The sequence below is a fragment of the Acomys russatus genome, chromosome 3, assembly GCF_903995435.1.
Source record: "Acomys russatus chromosome 3, mAcoRus1.1, whole genome shotgun sequence".
Lineage (NCBI taxonomy): Eukaryota > Metazoa > Chordata > Mammalia > Rodentia > Muridae > Acomys > Acomys russatus.
The window spans coordinates 43,469,384-43,483,586 of NC_067139.1; positions in this window are offsets into that span (position 1 = coordinate 43,469,384).

Sequence of the window (14,203 nt, forward strand, 5' to 3'; positions counted from 1 at the left end):
CCTGAGTCCTAAACCAGGAGGGGCTAACAGGGCTCCACAAGAGGCCTTAGCCAAAGCTAAAGCCATAAACTTCTCCAAGTACACATCTTCCATATAGAAAAGACCAGGAAGCCGGGCATGGTGGCACATGCCTTTAGTCCCAGCACTCAGGGAGGCAGAGGCAGGCAGATTGCTGTGCGTTTGAGGCCAGCTTGGTCTACAAAGTGAGTTCAGGACAGCAAAGGCTACATAGAGAAACGCTGTCTCGAAAAACTAAAAAGAAAGAAAGAAAGAAAAAGAAAAGAAAAGAAAAAAAGGCCAGGACAAGCGAGGAAACCAAAGAACAGCAGGGTGAAGATGAGGACCGTGGCGCCTGAACCTGGGCAGGGCCAGTGGAGGCACCGATTTAACACTAAGTACATCATGGCAGCGGGTGGTCCAGACTTCAGCCTAGCATGGCCTGCAGCTTTTCCTTTTTTTATTTTTTTATTTTTTAGTTTTTTGAGACAGTGTTTCTCTGTGTAGCCTTGGCTGTCCTGGACTCGCTTTGTAGACCAGGCTGGCCTCGAACTCACAGCGATCCGCCTGCCTCTGCCTCCTGAGTGCTGGGATTAAAGGCATGCGCCACCACCGCCGGGCTAGTTGTTTCTTGATACTCCTCATCAGGACCTTCTGTGGATACTCAAATCTGTGGTGGTTCAAAGATCATGTAGGATGATGGAGTGCTCCCAGGGGATGCATGGTAAGCATCTCAGGATTGCTTACCATAACTAATGCAAAGCAAGTAGTGCTGAAACGGTTGCTGCGCTGTTTAGGGAGAGGTGACAAGATGCCCTTGTGGTGTGGTGTGGGCTGAGCCCATGAGTGTGAAACTAGTGAAAGCTGAACAGTTTTGGTTAACTACACAGTTCAGTAGGCGGTTCCTAGGCAGCTTCTAATAAGCCTTACCTCCTTTGGTGTATGCTCTTGTATAACCCATTCCTTGAGCACATACTGGGCTCCTGACTTGTTTCTGTGTCCAGACTGGCAACAGTGAAATGGTATCTATCACCTCACAGTCAAGATATAAGATTCTGGTTTTTCTCCCATTGTCTATCACTTGCTTTCCCACTTACCTTCTCCAGTAGACAGCCAGCAGCTATACTGTGAGTGTCTAATGTGCAACAAAGAGGTGCGCCTCAGGGACAGCCAGGGAGGGACTCAGTAATGATGTGTATATGCTTGGAAGTAGATGCTTCCCCAACGGACCCTTCAGGTGAGCCCACAATTAATCTCAGCACCTTCTTCAGTCTGAGAGACCTTGAGGCAGAGACCCTCAGCCTAAATAGAGGTGTCATTCCAGCCCACAGGAGAACTGTGTGTTACCAAGTGTCAGGGTAATTTGTTTGACAGCAATAAATTAATATAGTCAGGTCCAACATGTGAACATGCCATACAAAAGCCCAGACAATGTCACTGAAGAAATTCACAAACTGAACGTTCTTTGTTGTTCTCCTTCTTAAGGAGTTTGAAAATAGCACATGTGTCCACACCCCAGACTAGGGTAGCAGACAACCTTGTGTCTACTGAGGCTTCATGTGACCCAGCCTCTGCCAACATTAGGCCTCCCAAGAAAGCTTGAGAACCTCTGGCTTTTCCTTCTCAGACCTTGGCCATGTTCTGTAGCCAGAAACAGTTGGAGAAGAAAGTTGAATGGCTTTCATCTCTAAGGAATAACTATGTGCCATCTCCCTGAGGGACATGCTCTGTGGCCACACAGAATGACTGACCTTTGCTCACTTGATGGATGTGACATTATTTCTTTTGGCTCCCCAGAAACCTTGTCCTATCACATGGATCTGAGAGTCTGTGGTCTGGACCAATGGCTCTGGGTAGACTAGCAGCTATGATAATGGGGCGGGTTGAGAAAAGGTTGCACATGCCAGGCTGGATAACCGTGTAACAGTTAGAGTGCAAACTATCCCAGTGGGAAGATATCATGTCAGCCTCCACAAAACATCTCACCCAGAAATCACCAGGGTGGTCAACTGAGGGAGGCTTGTGGATGCTGATAGTGTCTGTGGGGGAAATCCTCCATCAGTTAAAAATCCTCACAAGCGGGCAGTCATTTCCCACCCCAGCACCTGGATTTGTCCTGTGAGTATCCGGAAGTTCCAGACTGTAGAAGGACCGTGAAAGAGGTATGCTGGTGCTGGGAATTGAACCCAGGTCCTTTGGAAGAGCAGTCAGTATTTTAACAGAAATTTCAAAGGTCTAAGTAAAAAGAGTCAGGGCTGAAGGATATCCCAATGTTTCTTGAGTTACTAGTATGTTTAATCTTGGTTCCAGAAATTACCATGCCCTTAGTGTTGCTCGTGCATGGGATAGGCACCCAGGAGAGTTCAGAATTCTGTTAGCCACAGAGCTTAACATAATAGAACACATGTTCTTAATTCTGGGGAGTGTGTCTTATGTGGCAGGACCTCCCTTGATAATTAGAGGTGCTTGATGATTTCCTTTCAGAAGAAAGGTTTCTCTTTTTAAAACCATTGATTGTGCATGTATGTAACTAGCGCGCGCGCTTGCGCGCGCGTGTGTGTGTGTGTACCATATGTGTGAAGATACCTGTGGAGGCTAGAAGAGGACGTGATTTGGAACTGGAGTTCCAGGAAGTTGTGGGCTGCCTGATATAGGCACACACATCCTTTGCAAGAGCACCAAGTGCTGCTAACCTCTGAGCCCTCTCTCCTGCCCCCAGAAGAGAGTTTTTATGCGTATAAAATACACAGGATTATGAGCTAACCAATTTTATTAGAAAAGTCATTAAATAATTAAAAAAAACCCAATATAGTCCTAAATATGCGTTTTAACTAGTATGTTCAACAGCTAGAATAAGAACTGAGTCTCTTGTGCAACTGGCATACTTTCACAAATAGTGATAACTGTGAAATATTGAGATATTGGCAATAGCTGTAGTATTAAAGAAAAACATTTGGGATTTCCATTGACAGTGTAGTAGCCATGGGAGAAAGCTCTAAAGAAGGTTTATAGGGATACAAGAGGGAACTCTAAAATATGCCACCCATAAGCCGGAGAGTGGTGGAAGCTCATGTTACAATTCAGGCTGAGTGCAAAGGCTTGAAAACAAAGTTTAAGAAACTGGCAGAAGAGCAGCATTTGTGTAAGTACAATCATCTGGAACTCTAATGTCTATGGGTGGGAGAAAACAGCTAAGATTTGTCCCAGCTAAGATGTGAAAGCATGGATTTTTCCTCCAGCCCCCAGTGGGTTAGACAATGCTCACATCCAGACTGGATAAGTCTAGAAATAGCATTTTACTGTCTGTTTGGGTGTCTGATAACCCAGGGACATTGGCATCTAAGGTGATCCATTGTAACCCTTTGCCAACATGGTGTATCTTCCTAATCAGTCTCCAATGAAGATCGATATCAGGCCACATAAAACACGATACAGCTATCCTCCATAAAATGTTATTTCCCTCAAAAGAGGAAGGAAGTGAAGTCCTTTGGTATGTTTACTCCTTTCACAAAATACCACAATGTAAATACGACGACACATTCATAACATTCAGGCAGCATATGCTATATGGGAACGAGAGGGAACGAGGAGGATAAAGTGCGTCAAAGTATGAGGACTGCAGTATGGGTTTCCATAACCTACAAAGAAGCTGGGCAGCATGGTGGTTGCCTGTAATCCCAGCAGTCTGGAGCCAGAGACTGGGAATCCACGTGCCATGCTGGCTAGCTACACTAGCCAGACTTGGCGAGCTCTGCGTTCAGTGAGAGCTCTTGCTTCATTGAATAGAGAAGGACGGAGGAAGATACTGATGTCAACTTCATGTCTTCACATATAGGAACACATGCACCTGTATAAAATGTATATGCACATGAGGGCATGTCACACACACACACACACACACACACACACTACACACTCACACACACTCATGAAAGAAAAAGAACACAAGAGGAAAGAAAACAAAAATAGTTATTTAATATACATATATGTGAAGATATATTCCTAGCAAAATAGGAAAGAAATATTCCTAGCAACTACAGTCCCCATCTCTTGGATAAATACCATTTTCCACTTATTCTGTATTCTCTCTGCTTTCTGCAGACACTCTAGGTAATGGACCAGGGCATTCACAGTATTGCCTGGATTGGGCTTGCTGCCATTCTTCGCTGACCTTATTCAAAGGGGATGTTAATTTAAAAAATACCTTTTGTTTTGAAGATATCCCAACTCAAGCTTCATCTCTGTACACCCCTTTAAGTCCCTACCCCCACCCCTCTACCACTCCTCTCCCCCAGATCCACTCCTCCTCCATATGTCTTCAGAAAAGACCAGGCCTCTCAAAGATATCAACTGAACACAGTGTAACAAGATACAATAAGACTAGGCACAGACTCTCATATCAAGGCTGGGTGAGACAACTTAGGAAGAGGAAAAGGGTACCAAGAACAAGCAAAAGAGTCAGAGACACCCCTACTCCCATTGTTAGGAGTCCCACCAAACACCAAGCTAACCATTATATACCCAGATCCCGAGAGGACCTAGCACAGACCCGTGCATGCTCTGTGACTTCCACTTCAGTCTCTATGAGGCCCCGAGACATGCTTAGTGGATGGATGTCTGTGGGCCAAGTTCTCCTAGTGTTCTTGATCTCTGGCTCTTATAACTCTTTGTCCTCCTTTTCCACTGGGTTCCCTGAGTTCCAAATGAGAGGGACCCAATGAAGATCTCCAATCTGGGCTCTCTTTCTGCCTAGTATTTGGCTGTGAATCTCCTCCCATAGCTGGAAGCCTTTCTGGTGGTGATTGGGCTAAGCAGCACACAGAGCTTTAAGAGATGTCTAAGAGCTCTCCTATAGCTTCCACACAGCCTCACTTACCTTTTAGTACTATTTCCTGATGATCATCTGGAGTGTTCACCATGTCCTAAACCATAACTTACTTCTTGGCTTGTTAATTCAGAGACACAAGGAGCCCAAAGAATCAGGGAAGAAGTGTCTACTTGCAGCTCTGTGGGGCCATTGAATCCTGGTACCTTTTTAGTTTCTAGTTTCTATAGAACTCAGACTTCTGGGCCATAAGAGCATCAAACGAGAGTTGGGGGAAGAAATGTACAAGGTTAGTAAGCAGGGGTTCAGTTTTATGTCCACACTTTGGTTTCTGTACCCATGAATCCTGGCCATGAAGAAAGATAATAATCCTATACGGGATGCTGACTCACAGTGCACAAGGCCTTCTGTGAATCTTGCGAGTCTTGAAAAGTGCTCGACTACAACTAAGTCTTCAAGGATGATGCTATGACTCTTTCAGGCCAGCTTTTGCAAGGTAGTGGGGAGCACGGTAAGACCAGTGATTTCCTGGAGCATGAGCCTAAAGCTGCGCTTCTTTGGTTGGGAGCAAACATCTTGGTCAAAAGCAATACTGTGGAATATCACGTTAGGGATAAGGCATGGTGTAATAGTTTATGATGTATGGTGAGCCCCCCCGCCCCCAGAAGCCTTATGTGCTGGGAACTGAATCTACATCTAGAGTGTATGCCTATTTTAAAAGCAAAGTGGTTTTTCTTCCATAAGTGAGCCAATATGTTTTGATATCTGGCTGGTTTTGGAAGACAACAGTGCCATATCAAGGTCCTGTGCTTATCTTGCCTCAGAGATGACGGGGAAGGCAGTGATGGTCACAGTAGCTCTGACTTGGTGAGTGGGCTTCATCCCCTGGCCACGTGGGGACTTAATCTTCCCACCTGCTTATTGCTGGTCTGGGGGCTCATGCATGGGGTGCAAGGGACTCCTAGAACATGAGGTTCAAATTAGTTTTAGTTTTTTCAGTAAAAACTTAGATCTTTCAAAAAGTTTTTTTTCCCCCTTCCATGATGGAAGTTTGCTCTGCCCGGTGACCTTCACCCTGACTGAGGCGTATACAACTATTTAGTGAGCAATAACTCTAACTTAATCTAAGCGTACTGTTTCAACTCTCTGCCAGGTGGGGCGGATGTGCATTGTGCACATAGTAGGGGCTTTATTACATTATTTAAGTGAATGGATACAATAGACGAGTGTCTTGCAGAAGCAAATAGAAGATTTTGTGATTCTTTAGCTACAATCATTGAGTGTCCTTTGGCTATGTCTGTTAAAAGGGAACATCACCTAGTTGATACAGGGCTTGAAGACCCACCCACACGCTCTCTACATGATTTCATGACAATCTTTAGTAGTTGGGTCTCCCCAAAAGAGGGCTTATTTCTGTTGGGCATCTTTCTCCCCCACAGAACCAGCTCTGGCTTATTTGTACCGTGTCTTCTGATTAGAGGGCTGTAACCTTAGCACAGTGATTAATACTGTGGGCTGCCTCGGGAGCCAGGCATAGCTGGCTAGAATCCACGTCTCAGCAGAGACCCAGCACTGTCCCCATGAAAACTGCTCTTGTCTTCCCCCTGCTGTTAACACGCCGAGGACATTTTGTTTTGTGTTCCGTTTGTGCCACATTGCTTGATTACCTTCCTGCTCACTTCATCCCATTGTATGATGGCTTTTTACTAACTTTGTCCCATTTTTTCTCCCTTTGAGAAGTATATGTAAGATGTTGTAGTTCTTAATAAACTTGCTTGATATATGGGGCTGGAGAGATGGCTCAGTGGTTAAGAGCACTAGATGCTCCGGGTTCAATTCCCAGCACCCACATGGCAGCTCACAACTGTCTGTAATTCCAGTTTCAGTGGATCTGACACCCTCACACCAATGCACATAAAACAAAATTAAATACGTTATTAAACACTTGCTTGACAAAAGCCATCAGCTTGTTCAAGGCCTCCTGAGCCTACCTTTCCTATTTTTCGTATTTCTGACCTTGTGTTCCATAGGACTTCACTGAAGAATGGCCTGCTTGTCCAGGTCAGCAGCTGATTACTTTGCATCTGCAGTCAGGAAGTAGAGGAAAAGGAATGTGCTCAGCTTAGTTTTTGTTTTTCTTTTTACTCAGTCCATTGTTCCATTCATATTTAACATGGGTCTTCCTGTAATGTGGTTTGTTTTTTTTTTTAACCCATGCCCCTGTTTTCCCAGAAATAATGACTCATGAGATTCAAAATGTATTTACAAATAGCTAGGCTCTTCTCTGACTAGCCCATGACTTAAAATAACCCAATTATTTTAATCTACATTCTGCCGTGTGGCTGATTACCTGTGCTCAGGTACCATGCATCTGTCCTCCTCACATCTTCCTGGATGACTCTCATGCACCTCACCCTCTCCCAGAATCTCTTCTGACTAGTGGATGTCTTATCTTCTATTCTACCCTTTCCTATAGGTCATAGTTTTTTTTTTTAACTGACAGATGTTGCATCCATATAATACATAAGGTATTCTCTCTACATCTTCCTGTCTCAAAACTAATCTGGGAACTTTTTCATGGACACATCCAGGAGTTTGTCTCCTAGGGTGTTCCAGATCCTGTCAAGTTGACAACATTAACCATTACAGTAACCAACAGAATGCTGTGCAGAGATGCCATGTGAGAATGCTGTGCAGAGATGCCATGTGAGGTCTTGTACTAGTTCTAGAAAGGTGCACAGCTTTCATCTGGTTCTACTGAACTTTCCATAGATTTCCTTCTTGGGATCCAGCTGTCATGTTGGCAGTAGCTGAGTGGACAGACCACAAGTAGGTCCTCCAGTTAGTGATCTCAGGTATGCTTCATGTGTCCTTTACTAGATACTAGAGACATGTGAAAAGAAGCTTCCAGATGGTTCTAATTGTCAGACATTTATGTGGATCTTCCCAGCTGAAGCCACAGATGCCATGGAGCTTAGTTAAGTCACAGAAAAAAATCCAAGAGTAGAATACTGTGGTTCTGGTCTTGTATTTCTTGAGTTTGGAGTTCTGTGTTATGCAGAATTGGTAATCGGAATGGATGTTAAAGGCAGTTTTGTTATGGGCTGGAGACCTGTGACATAACAATTTCCAACCTCCAAAAACCAACATTCAGGAGAATCAAGGCAGAAGAGGGGGCAGGTTACTCTGTTGTTGATATCTCTTTTCTACCCTGTCTAGGTATAAATGTCAAATTGTACCTATGATTTTCTGCAGGAGTCTTTCGTTTCATTGTTATTTGGGGACTGGTTGTTTTTGAAAGCTTCCCCAACTGATACACACTGCTGGCATTTTGCTAAGAGAGAGAAAGTCATAGCTTGCAGGACGATTCACTTCAGTGTTAGCAAACTATAGCAGCTGCCTCCCAGCAGAGCTGCCTGCCCTGGAAATACCTGGGTGGTCCGATTCAAACTCACCTTTCTGTCTGCTCCGTGTCCACTCTTTAACATGAAGCTGCCACATCTGTGACCTCGCAGTCATGTTTCTACCCCTCTAGTGTATGGAAGCCCCACCCCCAATCCATACTGGCATTTCTCCAATCTTGAATTTCCCCAGTCCCAGTGAATAGTCTTTCCATCCAAGAGTTTGAAATGGAACCTAAAGCAAAGCAAATGTTCACTTTTGTGGGCTTTAAAGAACACCAAGAATTCAATTGGAAATTGAAATTGCTCAGCACAAGAATAAATGCTTACCGTGTGTTGTTATTTTGCACATCAGGTGGTAAAACTGTAACTGTGAAAAAATTACTTATAGTAAGATCCTCCGCCTCGCCCAATAATGCTAGTGCAGCAGATGAGCTAATAAATATGTAACACTTTGTAATGACATTTGCAGTCTTGGAGAGTAAGCCTCTCCCGCCTTCACACAAACAAAGTGCACAATCATCCAATATTACACATTTTAATGGGCGAACTTAAGTCATGTAATGTCACTAGCATTTCACATTCAGCGATTTTCCTAGCTGAGCCACAGTGCGAAAGAACCTGTACCCTGGTGTTTGTGTTTTCTCTTTGCTGGGATGTTTTTGTTCTCTGAAATTCTTCTGATTGAAAGCGCAGAGCAATTTTTCCTTTGAGCCGGAGTCTCAACATGCAGCTCAGCCAGGCCATTCTCCTGCGCCAGCCTCTAGAACGCTGGGATTGTAGGATCGTGTTACCATGCCTGCAGCACAGGGCATATTCCTGCACCTCTATTGTCAATTAAGAGACACCCACAACAAGTACTGTGGCTGCAGGGAGCAGGCTGTGGTGGTGGACAAGCCTTAGTGTCTTGGTGACCTCCCCTAGATCCACTCTGTGGCTCTCAGTTTTTGACTTTGCTAGGCAAAGTACAGGTGGTATTTTCTCATGAGGGTTAGCACTAGGATTAAAGGGTCTGAATAATGCCTAGCCATGGAGTTTTCATGGACCGTGTGTGTGTGTGTGTGTGTGTGTGTGTGTGTGTGTGTGTGTGGTGTGTGTGTAGTAAGGGCAATGGTTAGATGTATTTTAGTGACTTCTAATAGAAGGGACATGTGCTCCAGAGGCACGCATCTTTTATTTTTGTCCTAAGATGGATATGGGTAGAACTTCAATGGCTTGTCTTGACATCAACATAGACCAAAACGCTTCAGTTCAGAGGCTTGGTTGGGTTCCTTCTCCTGGATGCAAAGAGCTTCATGTTGCAAAGAGGACCAAAGGGTTCTCGCTTGGTTTCTTGCGCCGACGGTGGTTCTTCTTTCCCCTGTGTGGGATCTACTTAGAGTTGAGCTGTTCGTCACTGTAGGAAGGTAGGGAGCTTGGGTGTCTGAGAACTTGGGAGCAGCACTGATGGGATATGACAGTCTGCCCTGAAAGGAAGCCGCTTCTGTGCTTGATTTGTAGGAGTATTTACCACGAGCAGGAGGTGAATTTTGCAAGATACTGTTAAAAAAAAGTCTGGCTTCAAGATTCAAATGTTTAGAGAGCATTCCTCCTGCTTTCTTTTCTGGGTGAATATGGGTGGTATTAGTATTCCTCTTCCTTTTAAATATTTACAAGAAATCACCAGTGAGCACTTTGGCCTGGAGTTTTCTCTTGTCTTTGACAGGGAGAAAGGCTATTATGGCTCAGTGTTTTAGTTCAAAATGGCACAGCAGAACAGAGCGGTTCATGGTGGCAGGAGTGTGTGCTGGATGCTGGTCACGGTGGACCCAGGAAGCAGAGTGTGGAGAGTTCTGTCACTTGCCACACCCCATCCAACGGGTCTTGGTATGTAGCCCCGTGACCCCTTAAACTCTTGCTCCTTCTGTCTCTGCTTCTGAGTGCTGGGATCACAGGCACAGAGGCTGGGATTGCTCTCTCCCCTGCCCGCATACCCTGGAGTGCTGCTGCTGAGGAGGATTTAAACTCTGGTTTCTAATGTTAGCTTATAGAACAATGGATGTCATTAAAGCATCTTCATGTATTGTTTGGTTGACCCCTATTCCTGTCTGCCCCCCCCCCCCCATGCCCCTGCCTCTCCTGCTGCCCACTTGGAGATTACTCACTCCATTTTCCTGTCACATACATTGTTAATCTCTTTTATACTTTCTCCCCTTCTTAGTTTTATGACCTATACCCCTCCCTGCCTCCGCACACATATATTCATGGCTGTAAAAATTAAAATCTAGGATCCACATATGAAAGAGTGTATTATTTATCTTTCTGAGACTGAGTTACTTTGCTTCACATAATTTTTAGTTCTGTGCGTTTTCCTATAAATGTCATCATTTAATTTTTTTATAGTTGAATACAATTTCATATTTTATGTGTTGCCATCAGTCGATATGGAGTTGGAAAGAGACTATGAATGGAGCAGATACGGTACATTTTGAGTATATGGACTTGGAAAATTCATCTACCTAAATGAGAGTGCATGTGATTGGTCTCTTTATAAGGTAATTATAGTTTTTTAAAAGCAATTCATAGGCTGGGAGATGGCAGTAGCGTGCCTGCCTTGAAAACATAAGGACCTGTGTTTGTGTCTCATAACCCAAGCCAAAAAAAAAAAAAAAAAAAAAAAAAAAAAGGCATGTATTGTGGTACACACACTTGTAATCCCAAGTGACAGAGACAGGTGGATTTGTGAGGATTTCAGGCCAGCCAGCCTTAGCCTAATTGGTGAGTTCCAGGGTTCAATGAGACATCAAATCTCAAAAACAAAAAACAAAAAACAAAAACAAAAACAAAAAAACCAGCATGGGTAGCAACCGAGGAACAACTCCTGAAACTGTCCTCTGACCTCCACGTGCACATGCACCCCCTCCCCAAAGCAGTTCACAGGACAATGACAAGCAGTGTGGCTTCACAGTAAGGCTTACAGTGTTACAGGAAGAGGTGCGCGGCAGCCACTCGAGTGTCACTATGAGCAGGCAAAGGTATGTCTCACCCCACAAGAATGCTTCTGTGGCTACCCAGCTTGAGTGGCTCTTGTAGTTGTTCCATGACAGGCCCAGATGACGTAATCTGATTATTTTATATGAAGAATAGCCTGATCATATCCTGTCCTGTATCAAGGACCTGGAGGCGCTGGCAGGCGCGATGAGACTGACGTCAGGAAAGAAGTTTCTGCAACTTTCTTTTGCTGGTTGTGGCTTTGTCTGGCTGTGTATCCTCACCGTGTGAGCAGTAGACACTGTAGTGGGAGGTATAGCTTGACTCCCAACATCCCCCACACCAGCAAGCTTCTTTTCTGAACTGTGAAGCTAAAAGCTGAGTCCTATAACACCAGCATTCTTGATACTTTCACTCCTGTGAAAATGTGAGTTTAACTCAAGATAAGATGTGCTCCGGGTCCTGCTAAACTTTCACACGATCTGTTGTGTAATGAACTGGAGGCTGCATTTCAGAACAAGTTGGGGGGGGGGTGATTATAAATCATCCTTTGGTGCCAATAAAAGGTGGCAAATGAGGATGCCAGGTTACTATAGAAACACCAGGGGAATAGAAAGGCAAGATGGATGCCATACTGAGAGGAAATAGATTTTTGAAATGATATGTGTATGTCACATGAACCATTTTCCTTTTATTAAATTTATAGACAATAGGAAGAATGTTCCTACTACACAAAATAATCAATAAACTTGAAATGTGGCTAGGTATTTATGAAGGCAAGATGCCTTATGGACATTCTTTTGAAAAAAATGTAGAGAGGTTTTTAAAGTGCAGTAGCTAAATAGGAAATACTGTTCAAGTTGCAGCTACAATGCTAATGCCTAAGCAGCAAGCAAGATGCTGTGATGAGCATTTGGCTTACTAATATACAATGTAGACATCAGCCATATGAAGACAGTTGCTGGACAGCAGTGCCTCTGGTGGCTAAGCCATGAAGTTTGATGTCACCTGGCCTCCCAGGAAGATCCCAAGTTTGTTCAGCTTCCTACTTTATGTATTGGATTGATGCTTATTCCTGAGCTGTCATGAGGATCGATTGAGAGAACGAATCCACATGTGTGATCGCTAATCACAATGGTCATCTTGATGAAATCTAGATTTACATAGAAGAAAGGCTTCTGAGCATGCGTGTGGGGGGTTATCTTTATTAGGATAATTGAGGTAAGAGACCCATTCAACATAGGTGATACTATTTCTAGTATGGGATCCTGGATTGAAAAAAAAAAAGGCAAAAAATGACCTGAATAGAAGCATTCATTGTTCTCTGCAAATTGTGTCAGATTCCCACTGCTGCAGCTTCCCTGCCTAATGGATAGCAACCTTGAACTGTGAGACAAACCCTCTGTTCCTTGAATTGCTTTTGTCAGGGTATAGAGTAGATATTATATATTTTTGAATATGGTATGTGTTATTATGTGTATTATATATTATATCATGGTAATGGGCAAAGAAACCAAGACAGCATGGTTCAGTGCAGTGCTTCGGAGCAGAGTGAGAACTCAGCTGATGGTTGTGTTGACAATAAACAAACCTGAAGACAATCATTGATTTCTGGGGCAGGGTAAAGTGTTTAGTAGAGTCATAACCCCATGTCTACCCTAATGGTTTATGAGGTAAACGGGGGGAGACAGTTTCTCTTTGACATATTAACTGGTGGTGTTGGTTGAAGTCAGTTCAGTATAAATGCTACAGAAATACTGTGGGAATGCATCTGAAGGACCAGTGAGCTCGGCACACAAACTTCAAGAGGTATCTGCTATAATGATGCCTGCATTGCTTATGGCCTGTGACCATGTGCTGGAGCAGTGCCACAGTAGGTGGTCCAGGATCTGTCAAGAGATACTTCAAATGCCCTTTATCACTTAGGAGTTCCTGAAATCAGTGAGAGATATGCCTCTCTGCTTCCCTGGGAGGCTGTTAGCTACCAGCCCACAAAGGCAGGAGTTGCAGAAGGTAAGGAACAGAGCCTGGATAGCTGTGAGCATGACGGAGGATGACCACTCCAGGATCCACTTCAGGGAGCTAAAGTTCAACTTTACTCAGGGAGAACAAAACCTTTACAGTCCTTGGGGAGTGGGTAGGGAGCTCCCAGGGTAGGTGTTCATAATTGGCTGGAATTAGGCACTTTAATGATGCTTGTTTCGCATTTGGCAGCATGACCATATCACATGAACAGGAACACAGTACCTAGTTATCCTATAGGCACAGGGAGAGGAGAGCTAGCAGGGAGCTGTGTCAAAGGCCATATATTAAATGTGGTTAGGAACATCTATGTCCAAAGACACTCTCCAGATGGAGTCAGGCAGAGAGTAGGAGGTCCTGCTGGGGGAAAGCGAGAGAGACCTCTATCTAATGCTGAGCTCAGAGTGGCTATCTGGACTGGGAAGACTGCAACCTCAAACAGCAGGGTCCTTCCAACACCGAGAACTTTTTATAGTAGGTACTATTTTAGAGGCAGGCGTGCACAGTATAGCCTGGTGTTGAGGTGGAATCTTATGCAGTTAGTAGAAAAGCTGCTTCTCACCTTAGTTGGTCCCTAACACCCAGCCTGGCATGAAAGCAGTGGCAAAAACAGTGCCCCACCCCCTGCATGTGAATCTCCAGGCGTCTGTGGGAGTCTGCGTTGCAAACTCTTTGAGAAAGAGGCATGGGAAACTTCACAGGGTTCGTGAAGACTTGGTGAGGCTTTCCTCTAATCTGTGATTAAATTCTGAACGAAAACTTGGGGAGAAGTTTGGAAATGTTTTCCAACCATTAGAAAAGCATCATTGATTTATCCTAAGGGGAAGGGAGCCAGTCTGGAACTGTACACAGTTTGAGTTCTAGATACTGATGATTTAAAGTCCTTTTTTTTTTTGGACAGGGTTTCTCTGTGTAGCCCTGGCTGTCCTGCTGCAACTAGCTCCATAAACCAGGCTGGCCTCGAACTAAGATCCACCTGCTCTGCCTC